General features: G+C 35.4%; 2 protein-coding genes across 2 annotated transcripts in view; one reads left to right on the top strand and one right to left on the bottom strand.

Moving 5' to 3' along the window:
- LOC127878519 (chondroitin sulfate proteoglycan 4-like) overlaps window positions 1-18,219 on the bottom strand; it is a 79,725-nt gene that overhangs the window by 19,901 nt on the left and 41,605 nt on the right.
- The window catches only part of LOC127877450 (uncharacterized), a 261,450-nt gene that overhangs the window by 203,402 nt on the left and 39,829 nt on the right, over window positions 1-18,219 (top strand). The window lies entirely within an intron of this gene.

Here is an 18,219-nt window from a genome sequence, read left to right as displayed (position 1 = left end):
GGAAGACCACAGATACAATGCAGTCAGTTGGTGTACTTGTATGTTATCAGACATGAAGTGAGTATCAAACTTAAAACAGCATTACTATTTTATTTTATCTTGATTTGTGTTCATTTGAAACTTTCATTATCCAGAACCATGGAGGCTAAATGCTACAAAAGTGTTGCAGTGTTGGCTAGTCTGAAGACAAATGTAATATTGCACCTTACAAGCCTTCAATCATGGCATTCATCATACTTCCTTGTTTACACTTAGTTTGTTTGGTTTGATTAATATTGCAATATGTACCAGTATTTCAATGTCATAATGGTTAGTTTACATACTTCCATGTGCACCCCATAAATCCTTCCGTTCTCAATATTAATGATATTTGATATGAACAAAGAAAAGTAAACTCAAGGTCAATGACCTTCATTGTCATCCTTCATTTCCCCCAGGTGAAACACTTCCAAGCATTAAAATGCACATATTAATAAAGGAATTATCATATAAACAAAGCATTTCAATTAATCACCTGAAACACTGCAGCAAGAACAGAAAGTCTCTAAAAACTTCAAAACCTATTTTAGTGTTAAATTAAAATAATTAAGATCGCATTACACATTAGTAGCAAACCTACAATACCTAACTCACAAACGCATCAATTATATTCATTTAAGTGTAGATTTCAATCTTTAGCCTTTAAGTCAAAATAATAGATAATCAATCTTAATGCAGAAGTCAACATATAAGCATAATTTAACATAAGTAGCAAGCAGACCTGTCTCTTTACTGCTACATGTAAGCCATATTTGAGACGCGATCTGTGAAAATGGGGTTTAATGCATTTGCATAGTGTCATCCCAAATCAGCCTGTGCAGTCCCCACATGCTTAACAGGGTCTACACTTTCCGCTTTAACTGGATTTTAGATATGAAGAGACTTTCTTTATTGAAAATTTAAATAAAAGCAGAAAGTGTCGTCCCTAATGAGCCTGTGCAGACAGTACAGGCTAATCTGGGAAGAAACTTTGCGCACATGCATTAAACCCCCTTTTCACAGAGCACAGCCCATGTTTATAGTATTCCCTGTCTGAAACATCAGGGGTATTTTAAATCTCTCTGATGTAATTCAAAGTCATGATTGGGTGCAGATATTTAGTTTCATCACAATTACCATCTCATTTATAAGATTTAATGAGCTGTGAGCAATAGGAATGAGATTACATAAGATTGAACTCTGTTCTTTGTTGGGCATCATTGCAAAACCATAACTGTTTTCATACATGAGTACACAGAATGTAAAGGATCCTGTAATCCATTAGTTGGAAATACAACAAGAAGACATTGTTGAATAATGTGCAGGTCCTGATACATTTAAGCAATTTGCAGTATGATGTGTTTCCTTTCCCAATATTGCAATATTCTGACATTATAAATAGTAAAAAAAATCTAACTTACAAACATGTAGTTGAATATGTATTTTGAAGCAATTCATCCATGAATATTGCATATAATAATGATTACATTTTGTTCATTTCATTACAAAAGTAACATTTGCTCTGGATATGTTAGAAAAACATCTTTTCAAATTTGATTTGTAAAATAATACCAAAATGGCATTTCTACTTGTATATAATATTATGGACTTAACTTTTGAAAATATTTCTCTATTATTTATATTACAATTTTGACAAGTTCTATAAGCAACCTATAAACTAACAGTAAAATAAAGAAAATCTCATAATTGCTGAACAATCTTTTTTAATCTTGCTTTGAGTATATTAACTAACTGTAGGCAAATGAACACCCCGTGGTAGCAGTGGTAATAAGATCATTATCTCTTGAGAAAATGGTTGGTTCAAAAGGAACACAGAATAAAATTACTCTTGATTATTTAGACATAATGGTTTCATTATAATTATGTAACATTCAATTTTTCAATAATATTAATAACTATTATAAAAATTAATTATTGTTGTTTTATAAACAATATTGTAGTCAATAAGAGAAATACATTATGTACATAACAGCAGTTTTGTTTAAAAGGCACACGCAGACTGTCGCAAGATGTTTAAAAAAAAAGGAACCATTATAAATTTAACCAAGATTTAAACTAGAGCTTTGTCACAGATGTGACATATACCCCCACATGCTGCATTGACACATAATATTTTGCATGCTGTCTTCACAAAATGGACATGGACCTTGGAGATATCGACATAATTCTTTTGCATGACACACCGTCTAATGATTGTGAACAAATGCACTGTGTAATTTTAAAATCTCACAATGAATGGCATAGTAATGGCCCGACCAAGATCATTAATGGCCATTTTTGACCTTTGAACTCAAAGTGTGACCTTGACATTACAGATATCGACATAATTCTGTTGCATGACACACCGTCCAATGATGGTGAACAAATGTGCTAAATGATTTTAAAATCTCACAATGAACTACATAGTTATGGCCCGGACAAGCTCATTTATGGCCAATTTTGAACTCAAAGTGTGACCTTGACCATGGAGATATTGACATAATTCTTTCGCATGACACGCCTCCAATGATGGTGAACAAATATGCAAGATGATTTTAAAGTCTCACAATAAATGACAAAGATAATGGCCCAGACAAGTATTTGACCTTTGAACTCCAAGTGTGACCTTGACCTTTGAGATATTGATGTACTTCTTTCGCATGACACACTGTCCCATGTTGGTGCACAAATGAACCAAGTCATTTTAAAATCTAACGATAAATGACATAGTTATGGTCCGGACAAACTTTCGGTTTAAAACGCACTAAGTGACCCCGTTACCTAGTTTTTGACCCTGCATGACCCATATTCATACTTGACCTAGACATCATCTAGATCAGGGATCATATTTTTTTCGGTTTTGTCGGTCCTAGACCGAGTTGGGTGATGAAAGACCGATTGAAAATCCCAAACAGTCGGTCCAATTCTGTTTGCTAAAATTCCCATGTCATGAAATCGAATACACAGTGCACATGCAAACACACCCTAATGACATTCTCATCTCGATTAGGTGTGATTAACCATTCGCTGCAGTCTCTAAACCGGTCAGGACCGGTTTATTGCACGTCAGACTAAGAATCAAAAACTTGTGAACAGCAGATTAAAGATGGGTCCGGATCTTAGATCTATACACTGAAAGCACGAGCTGTACCTAAACAAAACATGCCGATACATTTTCCACCAGCGTAATTATCCGGTAATATAATTATGAATGAAGGTCGCGGATCTGATTGACAGAACAGCCGAAAGTTATTTTTACGGGCTGAACATCACATAAAATAGTACACAAGAAAAATAATATACATTGTATAAATCTTTAGTAAAAAACGTGTTCGAATCGAAATAATTCGTGTACGTTGTAGTTTGTTGTTGAATAACCCATGACCAGAAAATTAGATGCGTGGTTTCAAATCACTCATGCTTTGCACTCGTGATTTAATCCTACGCATCTTAACTATCGGCCGTGGGTTATTTTGACAACAAACTATAACGTACACAAATTATTTCTTAATTATTTGGTTTTGTTATTGTCAGTAGCCAACCTACGCACAGACATTTGTTTGGTTCAATGCATGTTTTTTAGCTATTATCGAGTCGACAACGATTTAAAATATCGGCATAGACTTAAACAGAATAATAATGTTGACAATGTTCGATGAAAAAAGTCAAATAAAACAGCACACGAAACAACAATGAAATAGCAAACGATAAAACCAGTTGAGAAAACTCGTATGTTCCGTTTAAAAAAAATGCCTAAGGGAATTTACTTGTACATTTATTAAACCACCTTCATGAATGGCAAAATCAATGGTATATATTTTAACGTAATTTGTCATGCTTTCGGATATAAATTTTCGGATACTTTTTCCCCCATTTATATCCAGACTGATTGATGTTGCGGGAAAATATGATCCCTGATCTAGATACAACTTCTGACCAAGTTTGGTGAAGATCGGATGAAATGTTCGGGACAGACCGATCGACAGACAGACAGACCGACAAAGTGACTCCTATATAGCCCCCATTACCAATGGTAATGGGGGTATAACTAACTTGTACTTAAGTCAAGTAATCACTGAAATATTTAATTTTACAAACCCTGCACCATAAACATACAAAATAAATATTTGACTGCCTACATTTCAAATTACTCTAGTTTGTATTTCACCTATTAAAAAAAACTCAATAAATTAAACATGAGAGAAATAGTCAGGGCAGTTTAAAACTGAAACATAAAACTTTCAAAATAGATCATTTAGACTGGGGCTTTTCTTGTGTGGGCTTAAGAACAAGATAAATAAGATGTACAATGTGTCCAAGTATTCTTCAGGCCTTTGTCATTATAGTTGTTTGTCAGATCAAATCACAGCCAATCAATTGTTCAATGACACCAACACTGGGTTCATAAGATTGCTGATTACAGGTGTAAAGGTAGTTTATGAATATTTACTGCCATTTTATACACAAACCTTGGTTTCTGACTAAAAGGCTGATGTGTTTTTAAATGGGAAAACCTTTTTTGGCATATTGTTAAATCAGAACTCAAACAGAAAATTTATTAAACAAGAATCCTCAAGCATTTGGGCTGTGAAAAGGTGGTTTAATGCATGTGCATAAAGTGTTGTTCCAGATTAGCCTGTGCAGTCCACACAGGCTAATCAGGGATGACACTTTCCATTCATGATATTTTTCATTAAAAGTAAATCTCTTCTTTGCAAAAATCCAGTTTAAGTGTAAAGTGTTGTCCCTGATTAGCCTGTGCAGATGCATTAAACCCCCTTTTCACAGAGCAAGGCTCATTTTTTAATTATCTGACACTTGGACTGTTGTCTCCCATGGAAAGAGGTACAGTCAAGTCAATACTTATATACCTATTTTTTTCCCCCAGAACATAAATGAGGAAAACTGGCCTAAAAGCATATGCATTACAAATCATCCCAGAATACCTTGTGCAGTATGCACAGACTTATCAGGGACGACACTTTCCAACACTTTCCATCCAGACTTGATTTTACCAGTAATTTAGAAGAGACATCCTTTCAAGTGAAAAATTCCATATAAGTGGAAAGTGTCATCCCTGATTAGACTGTGCGGAATGAACAAGCTAATCTGGGACCATACTTTACACACCAGTATTAAGGAATGAACAAGCTAATCTTGGACCATACTTTACACACCAGTATTAAGGAATGAACAAGCTAATCTTGGACCATACTTTACACACATTAAGTATTAAGAAATGAACAAGCTAATTTTGGACCATACTTTACACACCAGTATTAAGGAATGAACAAGCTAATCTTGGACCATACTTTTCACACCAGTATTAAGAATGAACAAGCTAATCTTGGACTGTACTTTACACGCCAGTATTACGGAATGAACATGCTAATCTTGGACCATACTTTACACACCAGTATTAAGGAATGAACAAGCTAATCTTGGACCGTACTTTACACACCAGTATTAAGGAATGAACAAGCTAATATGGGACCATACTTTACACACCAGTATTAAGGTATGAACAAGCTTATCTTGGACCATACTTTACACACCAGTATTAAGGAATGAACAAGCTAATTTGGGACCATACTTTACACACCAGTATTAAGGAATGAACAAGCTAATCTTGGACCATACTTTACACACCAGTATTAAGGAATGAACAAGCTAATCTTGGACCATACTTTACACACCAGTATTAAGGAATGAACTAGCTTATCTTGGACCGTACTTTACACACCAGTATTAAGGAATGAACAAGCTTATCTTGGACCGTACTTTACACACCAGTATTAAGGAATGAACAAGCTAATCTTGGACCATACTTTACACACCAGTATTAAGGACAGAACAAGCTAATCTTGGACCATACTTTACACATCAGTATTAAGGAATGAACAAGCTTATCTTGGACCATTCTTTACACACCAGTATTGAGGAATGAACAAGCTAATCTTGGACCATACTTTATACACCAGTATTAAGGATTGAACAAGCTAGTCTGGGACCATACTTTACACATCAGTATTAAGGAATGAACAAGCTAATCTTGGACCATACTTTACACACCAGTATTAAGAAAAGAACAAGCTAATCTTGGACCATACTTAACACACCAGTATTAAGGAATGAACAAGCTAATCTTGGACCATACTTTACACACCAGTATTAAGGAATGAACAAGCTAATCTTGGACCATACTTTACACACCAGTATTAATGAATGAACAAGCTAATCTTGGACCATACTTTACACACCAGTATTAAGGACAGAACAAGCTAATCTTGGACCATACTTTACACATCATAATTAAGGAATGAACAAGCTTATCTTGGACCATACTTTACACACCAGTATTAAGGAATGAACAAGCTAATCTTGGACCATACTTTACACACCAGTATTAAGCAATGAACAAGCTAATCTTGGACCATACTTTACACACCAGTATTAAGGAATGAACAAGCTAATCTTGGACCATACTTTACACAACAGTATTAAGGAAAGAACAAGCTAATCTGGGACCATACTTTACACACCAGTATTAAGGAATGAACAAGCTAATCTGGGACCATACTTTACACACCAGTATTAAGGAATGAAGCTAATCTTGGACCATACTTTACACACCAGTATTAAGGAATGAACAAGCTAATCTGGGACCATACTTTACATACCAGTATTAAGGAATGAACAAGCTAATCTTGAACCATACTTTACACACCAGTATTAAGGAAAGAACAAGCTAATCTTGGACCATACTTTACACACCAGTATTAAGGAATGAACAAGCTAATCTTGGACCATACTTTGCACACCAGTATTAAGGAATGAACAAGCTAATCTTGGACCATACTTTACACACCAGTATTAAGGAATGAACAAGCTAATCTTGGAACATAGTTTACACACCAGTATTAAGGAATGAACAAGCTAATCATGGACCATACTTAACACACCAGTATTAAGGAATGAACAAGCTTATCTGGGACCATACTTTACACACAAGTATTAAGGAATGAAGCTAATCTTGGACCATACTTTACACACCAGTATTAAGGAATGAACAAGCTAATCTTGGAACGTACTTTACACACCAGTATTAAGGAATGAACAAGCTAATCTGGGACCATACTTTACACACCAGTATTAAGGAATGAACAAGCTAATCTGGGACAATACTTTACACACCAGTATTAATGAATGAACAAGCTAATCTGGGACCAAACTTTACACACCAGTATTAAGGAATGAAGCTAATCTTGGACCATACTTTACACACCAGTATTAAGAAATGAACAAGCTAATCTGGGACCATACTTTACACACCAGTATTAAGGAATGAACAAGCTAATCTTGGACCATACTTTACACACCAGTATTAAGGAATGAACAAGCTAATCTGGGACCATACTTTACCCACCAGTATTAAGGAATGAACAAGCTAATCTTGGACCATACTTAACACACCAGTATAAAGGAATGAACAAGCTAATCTTGAACCACACTTTACACACCAGTATTAAGGAATGAACAAGCAAATCTTGGACCATACTTTACACACCAGTATTAAGGAATGAACAAGCTAATCTTGGACCATACTTTACACACCAGAATTAAGGAATGAACAAGCTTATCTGGGACCATACTTTACACACCAGTATTAAGGAATGGAGCTAATCTTGGACCATACTTTACACACCAGTATTAAGGAATGAACAAGCTAAACTTGGACCATACTTTACACACCAGTATTAAGGAATGAACAAGCTAATCTGGGACCATACTTTACACACCAGTATTAAGGAATGAAGCTAATTTTGGACCATACTTTACACACCAGTATTAAGAAATGAACTAGCTAATCTGGGACCATACTTTACACACCAGTATTAAGGAATGAATAAGCTAATCTTGGACCATACTTTACACACCAGTTTTAAGGAAAGAACAAGCTAATCTTGGACCATACTTTACACACAAGTATTAAGGAATGAACAAGCTAATATTGGACCATACTTTACACACCAGTATTAAGGAATGAACAAGCTTATCTTGAACCATACTTTACACACCAGTATTAAGGAATGAAGCTAATCTTGGACCATACTTTACACACCAGTATTAAGGAATGAACAAGCTAATCTTGGACCATACTTTACACACCAGTATTAAGGAATGAACAAGCTAATCTTGGACCTTACTTTACACACCAGTAATAAGGAATGAACAAGCTTATCTTGGACCATACTTTACACACAAGTATTAAGGAATGAACAAGCTAATCTTGGACCATACTTTACACACCAGTATTAAGGAATGAACAAGCTTATCTTGGACCATACTTTACACACAAGTATTAAGGAATGAACAAGCTAATCTTGGACCATACTTTACACACCAGTATTAAGGAATGAACAAGCTAATCTTGGACCATACTTTACACACCAGTAATAAGGAATGAACAAGCTAATCTGGGACCATACTTTACACACCAGTATTAAGGAATGAACAAGCTAATCTGGGACCATACTTTACACACCAGTATTAAGGAATGAACAAGCTAATCTGGGACCATACTTTACACACCAGTATTAAGGAATGAAGCTAATCTTGGACCATACTTTACACACCAGTATTAAGGAATGAACAAGCTAATCTTGGACCATACTTTACACACCAGTATTAAGGAATTAACAAGCTAATCTTGGACTATACTTTACACACCAATATTAAGGAATGAACAAGCTAATCTTGGACCGTTCTTTACAAACCAGTATTAAAGAATGAACAAGCTAATCTTGGACCATACTTTACACACCAGAATTAAGGAATGAACAAGCTTATCTGGGACCATACTTTACACACCAGTATTAAGGAATGGAGCTAATCTTGGACCATACTTTACACACCAGTATTAAGGAATGAACAAGCTAAACTTGGACCATACTTTACACACCATTATTAAGGAATGAACAAGCTAATCTTGGACCATACTTTACACACCAGTATTAAGGAATGAACAAGCTAATCTTGGACCGTACTTTACACACCAGTATTAAGGAATGAACAAGCTAATCTTGGACCATACTTTACACACCAGTATTAAGGAATGAACAAGCTTATCTTGGACCATACTTTACACACCAGTATTAAGAAATGAACAAGCTAATCTGGGACCATACTTTACACACCAGTATTAAGGAATGAACAAGCTAATCTTGGACCATACTTTACACACCAGTATTAAGGAATGAACAAGCTAATCTGGGACCATACTTTACCCACCAGTATTAAGGAATGAACAAGCTAATCTTGGACCATACTTAACACACCAGTATAAAGGAATGAACAAGCTAATCTTGAACCACACTTTACACACCAGTTTTAAGGAATGAACAAGCAAATCTTGGACCATACTTTACACACCAGTATTAAGGAATGAACAAGCTAATCTTGGACCATACTTTACACACCAGAATTAAGGAATGAACAAGCTTATCTGGGACCATACTTTACACACCAGTATTAAGGAATGGAGCTAATCTTGGACCATACTTTACACACCAGTATTAAAGATGAACAAGCTAAACTTGGACCATACTTTACACACCAGTATTAAGGAATGAACAAGCTAATCTGGGACCATACTTTACACACCAGTATTAAGGAATGAAGCTAATTTTGGACCATACTTTACACACCAGTATTAAGAAATGAACTAGCTAATCTGGGACCATACTTTACACACCAGTATTAAGGAATGAATAAGCTAATCTTGGACCATACTTTACACACCAGTATTAAGGAAAGAACAAGCTAATCTTGGACCATACTTTACACACAAGTATTAAGGAATGAACAAGCTAATCTTGGACCATACTTTACACACCAGTATTAAGGAATGAACAAGCTAATCTTGAACCATACTTTACACACCAGTATTAAGGAATGAAGCTAATCTTGGACCATACTTTACACACCAGTATTAAGGAATGAACAAGCTAATCTTGGACCATACTTTACACACCAGTATTAAGGAATGAACAAGCTAATCTTGGACCTTACTTTACACACCAGTATTAAGGAATGAACAAGCTTATCTTGGACCATACTTTACACACAAGTATTAAGGAATGAACAAGCTAATCTTGGACCATACTTTACACACCAGTATTAAGGAATGAACAAGCTAATCTTGGACCATACTTTACACACCAGTAATAAGGAATGAACAAGCTAATCTGGGACCATACTTTACACACCAGTATTAAGGAATGAACAAGCTAATCTGGGACCATACTTTACACACCAGTATTAAGGAATGAACAAGCTAATCTGGGACCATACTTTACACACCAGTATTAAGGAATGAAGCTAATCTTGGACCATACTTTACACACCAGTATTAAGGAATGAACAAGCTAATCTTGGACCATACTTTACACACCAGTATTAAGGAATTAACAAGCTAATCTTGGACTATACTTTACACACCAATATTAAGGAATGAACAAGCTAATCTTGGACCGTTCTTTACAAACCAGTATTAAAGAATGAACAAGCTAATCTTGGACCATACTTTACACACCAGAATTAAGGAATGAACAAGCTTATCTGGGACCATACTTTACACACCAGTATTAAGGAATGGAGCTAATCTTGGACCATACTTTACACACCAGTATTAAGGAATGAACAAGCTAAACTTGGACCATACTTTACACACCATTATTAAGGAATGAACAAGCTAATCTTGGACCATACTTTACACACCAGTATTAAGGAATGAACAAGCTAATCTTGGACCGTACTTTACACACCAGTATTAAGGAATGAACAAGCTAATCTTGGACCATACTTTACACACCAGTATTAAGGAATGAACAAGCTAATCTTGGAGCGTACTTTACACACCAGTATTAAGGAATGAACAAGCTTATCTTGGACCATACTTTACACACCAGTATTAAGGAAAGAACAAGCTAATCTTGGACCATACTTTACACACCAGTATTAAGGAATGAACAAGCTAATCTTGGACCATACTTTACACACCAGTATTAAGGAATGAACAAGCTAATCTTGGACCATTCTTTACAAACCAGTATTAAAGGGGCCTTTTCACAGATTTTGGCATTTTTTTAAGTTTGTCATTAAATGCTTTATATTGATAAATGTAAACATTGGATCTTAAAAGCTCCAGTAAAAAATCAAGAATAAAATTAAATCAAGGAAAAAGAGGTAGCCGGTACGTTAGGGCTCAAACCAGTGACCCCCGGAGTCCTGGAGTTAGTCTGAAGTAAAAATGCATTAGCCCTCTCGGCTATTCCGCCGAGTATACACAGAATAAGTATTTTATATGTTATATAAGCAATCTTCATAGATTCGTAAATTTAAACGACAACAACAGAACTCTCCAAATTATTCAATCCTTTCGCGTTGCAACGCTTTATAATTTTTAGGTTTTCAAACCGCTAAAAGATACATATAATGGCTATATTGGACTATGGTAAATGTTCAGTAATACTGTTTCCTCACAAATATCATATTTAAAACGAAAATTTGCAAATCTGAAACAACTTTTGTCAATTTTGTCAATTTACCAAACCGTAAAAAGATCCCTTTAAGAAATTAACAATCTAATCTTGGACCATACTTTACACACCAGTATTAAACCCAGTTTTCCAAGAGCCTGACATTATGCAAAAAACAAGAGGGCCATGATGGCCCTGAATCGCTCACCTGACTCATTAAGATCAGATGAAAACTATGACCTCTATTGTCTACACAATGTTTTTCTATGATTTGACCTAGTGACCTAGTTCCTGACTCTAGATGACCCAAATACAATCCCAATCCAGATTTCATCAAGATAAACATTCTGACCACAGTTCATAAATATTGGATGAAAACTGTGACCTCTATTGTCAACACAAGGTTTTTCTATTTATTTGACCTAGATTTTTACCCCAGATGACCCAAATACAATCCCACCCAGATTTCATCAAGAATTCTGACCAAATTTCATAAAGGTTGGATGAAAATTGTGATCTCTAATGTCTACACAAGGTTTTTCTATTATTTGACTTAGTGACCTAGTTTTTGACCCCAGATGACCCAAATAAAATCCCAACCCAGATTTCATCAAGATAAACATTCTGACTAAATTTCATTAAGATTGGATGAAAACTGTGACCTCTATTGTCTACAGAAGGTTGTTCTATTATTTGACCTAGTGACCTTGTTTTTGACCCCAGATGACCCAAATACAATCCCAAACCGGATTTTATCAAGATAAACATTTTGACCAAATTTCATCAAGATTGGATGCAAACTGTGACCTCTACTGTCTACACAAACAAATTGTTGACGGACGGACGCACGGACACACGCAGGCATGCACAACGGACGCCGGACATCACACGATCACATAAGCTCACTGTGTCACTTCATGACAGGTGACCTAAAAATATGTGTCGGAGATAAACATGAACAGTTGTGGTTAAAATCCCATAGAAACAAGGGCTGTTTGTAAAACATGCATGCCCCCCTATATGGGCTATAAGTTGTAGTAGCAGCCATTGTGTGAATACGTTTTTTGTCACTGTGAATGGTGGTGGTGGTGGTGGTGGTGGTGGTGGTGGTGGTGGTGGTGGTGGTGGTGGTGGTGGTGGTGGTGGTGGTGTAGTAGCAGTAGTAGTAGTAGTAGTAGTAGTAGTAGTAGTAGTAGTAGTAGTAGTTGTAGTAGTAGTAGTAGAAGTAGTAGTAGTAGTAGTAGTAGTAGTAGTAGTAGTAGAAGTAGCAGTAGTAGTAGTAGAAGTAGTAGTAGAAGTAGTAGTAGTAGTAGTAGTAGTAGTAGTAGTAGTAGTAGTAGTAGTGGTAGTAGTAGTAGTAGTAGTAGTAGTAGTGGTAAAAGTAGTAGTAGTAGTGGCAGTAGTAGTAGGAGTAGTAATAGTAGACGTGGTGTTGGGTGGTGGTGGTGGTAGTAGTACTAGTAGTAGTAGTACTAGTAGTAGTAGTAGTAGTAGTAGTAGTAGTAGTAGTAGTAGTAGTAGTAGAAGTAGTAGTAGTAGTAGTAGTAGTAGTAGTAGAAGTAGTAGTAGTAGTAGTAGTAGTAGTAGTAGTAGTAGTAGTAGTAGTAGTAGTAGTAGTAGTAGTAGTAGCAGTAGCAGTAGCAGTAGCAGCATTACAAGACCAATACTTAAGAATGATCAAATGGGAAAAGGTAACATAGCACCAGCAGTAAATATGGGGCTCATTTACAGGTCAGATTTGGAATCTCTGCTGTAAAATGAGATTTTGAAGGAATTAAAGGGAGGCAAATCTGTAATAAAAAGAACATGCATAACCCGTAGTTGTTTCCCTTGTTTGAACCATGCTAAATCCTTACAAGTTTGGATAGAATTGGATGAAAAATTTGGACTTTATTGCATAAACACCATTTTCTCAATTCAAGGGGAGGTAATTCTGTACTTCATGGACCAATAATGCTCATTTTTTGTAGGGTTTGTGTCCTCATTGATATAAAGACACTGTGCAAATTTGGAAAGGATCGGACAAAAAATGTGGAAGATTTATGAAAGTTTTCACAAAATAGGCAAAAACGAATAAACATGCAAAGTTCAACCAGCTCCTGCGGCCATGTTTTTTGACGAATCAAATTTCTTTGAACAACTTTTTCAGGGGAGCCCTCAAAGGTCATCCCTGTGAAATTTTTTGAAAATCTGATGAGCGGTTTCTGACAAGAAGATTTTTTAAGGTTTTTACCATATATGGTCATGGCGGCCATCTTGGTTATGTGATCAAATTTTTTTTAACAATTCTTTTGTCCCATGACCTAGGGATGCTCCACATGAAATTTAGTTGAAATTGGCTCAATGGTTTAGTAGAAGAAGATGTTTACAAATTTGTATACGGACGGACGGACGGACGGACGCCGGACGCTGAGTGATCACAATAGCTCACCTCGAGCTATCGCTCAGGTGAGCTAAAAACACATGAAAGTTACAGGTGGACACATCCTTTGTATTGTTTTATCTGACCAAATCACATTTCCTTGTGCAGGGGTGTGATTTTTCCGTGCATCCGCGGATTTCCACTGATCGGGTTGTCAGGGGGTCATTTTCATGATTTGCGTAAATTCGTAACAAAAAAAGGGGGAAGGCCGGTATGACAGATTCTGCAGGTGTATTTCATTTTACACTTGTAGATTCTGCCTAACTACTTTTTTAAACAAGCGATGTCATTGACTATCATTTCCCAATCTTCCAATTAAAATCCGTCTTTTAAAATGTGTTTCACATTTCTTTGCTGATTCGTTTGCAAATGGTGCCTTTGTGAAGCGAAAATGAACGTTTTTGAAAGAACGAACTAATCTCACAAAATCTTGGAGATAGACAAATTATTGAAAAACAAATTTACAGGGGAATGGGAAGAAACAACGGTGGATATATTTCAGTAAGCAATACCACTTTCTGCATGGGTACGGAAGATCGACTGTCTTGGTAAGGCATAAGTCATATTCCATTTGAAAAATCGGATCCAGTGGTAAATTGTCATTAGTTGAACACTGAAACATTGTTCACCTTATTTCGAATTTAAAGACAATTAGCTTAAACAAAAAATTGCCGCCATCGTTAACAGGGATCGGAACACACTGACTTTGATCACAATTCTGGTGACTTTGCATAATATGTTAAATGTGAATTAAAAAAGGTTTTCATAAATAAATCTTGTTAATAAGTTTAAGATGGTGTTTATTTAAATGTCCGCTTAAGGTTTGTCATTGCTTTATGCACTTATGGACGCTCTTCTCAAAGTCAAAATCAGTCTACAGAATTTTCCTCCCCTCAGACTTCACCTCAATCACACCCATGTTGTGACAAGTAAATGTTAATGTTTCCTTAGAGTTCAGAATGGCAATTGCTGAGCAGAAGCAGGCAAGGAGCAAGGTAACACATAGTAATGAGGGTTAAATATCTGACAGTAATAGTCAGAAGCCTGTGAATACCCAGTAGGTGACGGATGGCATGTGTCACTGCAACCACTCACAGCATCATCTCCATCATTGTTTGGCATTTTTTAATCTACAAAAACTGTGTTTTACACTGATGCGAAATTAAATTAAGGCTAAGATTTTGTTTTTTCTTTTTAGCCGTTAATTTAAAAAAAAATCTAAAAATTAAAACAATACAGCAGTAGAAGGAAAAGGCAAATTTTATATTGCTAACTTAATGTATCATTAAAAAGATAACACCACCAAAATTGCTCTGGAAAGAGTAGATAATTACATACCATCTCATCATTGAAATCACAAGCTCAGGTATATCTTTGAAAGCAAATCTATAACAAAGCTGCGCTCTTGATAAACTGGGTGTAATGTAAGAGCGTTGAGTGCTGTCCCACATGAGCCTGTGCAATCCACATAGGCTAATCAGGGACAACACTTTCCTTGTGCCTTAATTTTCATTCAGGGGAAACTTTATTTAATTGATGAAATTCAATTAAAACAGCTACTTCATTCCTGATAAGCCTGTGATGACTGCAAAGGCTAATCTATGATAACACTTCATACACATATGTTAACCAGGTTTTTGCTGAGCAAGGCTAAAATGAAAACTGAAGACCTGTATTGAATGCTTAAATAGAGTTTCTTTTGATTCTGTAATGTAAAGAGTCAAGTTTCTGAGATTTCAATCCTGATTTTAACATCACTATTTTTTCTATAAAATGCAAACATGCTAGTAAATTTGCAAGATCAAGTGAACAAATCAAGAAATAAACCAAGACATATTGCATGACTGAACAGATAGTGCCTAATGTTGTGCCTTGTTTTACAATTCTGCTGGAAACTTAAGCAATCAATAACTATGAGAAAAACACAAACTAACGTGTAGCAGAAAATGCGTAAATTATTAACACATATAACAGGAGTTTTCACATTCAAAATATCTGTAGGTTGAAAGGACTACATTCTGCTATGCAACACTTAAGTTTGAACAATTAAAGCACACAGCACCTGTGTGTGCGGATTAACTAAATTCTTTTTTTTTATCTTATTCAAACCTTTGTTGAACATTCAGATTTCCTAAGGAGAAGCATTAATTTTCCTTTCTCACTCTAAGGTCAACACTCTTGAAATTCTCTGTTATCATACAAACAATTTGCTCATGAAGTGAAGAAATATACACTAGATAGAGGTAATGAAGAAATATATATGTAAGGTAATGAACAGTGGCATGTTTCCAATGGACCGCCTAAAAGATGTCAAAACAACTGAGTTGAAAGCACAACTGTGCAACATTTAAGACAGTTCCTTTGTGTGTGTGTTTTTTCCAACATATAAAATAATGGGATAGAAAATTACATTAATGATCCTTATGAGCCAGCTAATGCTAAAACCGGTTAATTATGTTCTTGATACAGATTAATATGGCAAGTCTTTCCTACACTTCAGTTGTTCAAACATTATTACAGGAGGAGTATGGTTTCAGTTTTGTCTCAGAAGTCTTGAATCCAATCACACCAGGAACAAATCATGCGATTGAATCCAATCACACCAGGAACAAATCATGCGATTGAATCCAATCCCACCAGGAACAAATCATGCGATTGAATCCAATCACACCAGGAACAAATCATGCGATTGAATCCAATCACACCAGGAACAAATCATGCGATTGAATCCAATCACACCAGGAACAAATCATGCGATTTGTAACATGCTGCAGTACATTATAACCGAAAAACTTTTATTGAGAATTAACTCATTTGTATATCGTTAAATCTATGTAACTAGACCACATCTAGCGTTGATATTTTGGCTATTGCTATATGAAACACTGATTTGTTATGCGTTAATTTTATTTTTTTAATATTTTTCTATATTTGTTGATTTTGAGTGTTTATGGGGCTTTAAGGAAGAATTTTAAACAAGTAAAAATGGGTTGAACTGCCACATTAGTTTTCCTCAATCCAGCAGATTTCAGAGGAAGTCAATTTTGGTCAGAGTAATTCCATCTTCTTACCAGAACACATTTCACTTAGTTACAAACAAGTATCTTGTTACAGTCAGGTGGACAGTCCAACTATTAATTACTTCTGAATGCTTTATTGGTCACCCACAAGTATGTACCTCAGCAAGTCCAATGGGCACTAACCTTAAAGTCACCGACACTTGATCAGCTAGGCTCCTCCCTATACTATTTTGTTTCAGAAGAATATCTCATGGAGGAATCCTATGTTTTGTCAAGTTAAAGTTATTCTCATAATAAACTGAGATATACTGTTGCTTGATCCTTTTTGATTTACTCAGAACTTTGACAAAGCAAAAAATGTATAGACTGTCAAATGTGTTATTGTCAAGCAAATTCAAATATAAAAAAGTTTACTTGAACAATTATTTACCTGTATTTCATGTACATATATGTTTGCGTTAAACAGTGCATTATTATCAGAAGTTAAGTGTAAAAAAAACAGGATTTCCAATGTTCCAATCTGGTATTCATGTTTTTTGCATGTGCCAATCTTGTATTCATGTTTTTGCACGAACTAATTCTTGTATTCATCTTCTTGCATGAACCAATTCTTGAATTCATGTTTTTGCATGTGCCAATCTAAAATTCATGTTTTTTGCATGTGCCAATCTAGTATAAATGTTTTTGCATGTGCCAATTCTCGTATAAATGTTTTTGCATGTGCCAATTCTTGTATTCATGTTTTTGCATGTGCCAATCTAAGTATTCATACATGTTTTTGAATGTGCCAATCTAGTATTCATGTTTTTGCATGTGCCCATCTAGTATTCATGTTTTTGCATGTGCCAATCTTGATTCATGTTTTTGCATGTGCCAATCTAATATTCATGTTTTTTGCATAGGCCAATATAGTTCTCATGACAGCATGCTATTTCAAGAAGGAAACTTAATTAAATGTGTTTATGTAAGATGGAAAACTGCAAGACTTTGTAAAAAATATATTTTTGCCTGCAAAGTGTAACATGTCTGTTACTTCTTCAGCTTTTGTCAAGTTTGCAGACACAGCCTAAAATGATATCAATGAAAGTTAACACTAACCATTAAATCATGTCTGGGATATATTACCACATCCATAATTATGCTTTTAGACTTCATGAGAATTTCCTCTTATTTAACCACATCTTATATGATACTTACCAAATACTGAATTCTTTTTATG

The sequence above is a fragment of the Dreissena polymorpha genome, chromosome 4 (assembly GCF_020536995.1).
Source record: "Dreissena polymorpha isolate Duluth1 chromosome 4, UMN_Dpol_1.0, whole genome shotgun sequence".
NCBI lineage: Eukaryota > Metazoa > Mollusca > Bivalvia > Myida > Dreissenidae > Dreissena > Dreissena polymorpha.
Note: the sequence above shows the minus strand (reverse complement) of the source record. Positions and strands in the feature narration are given on the sequence as shown.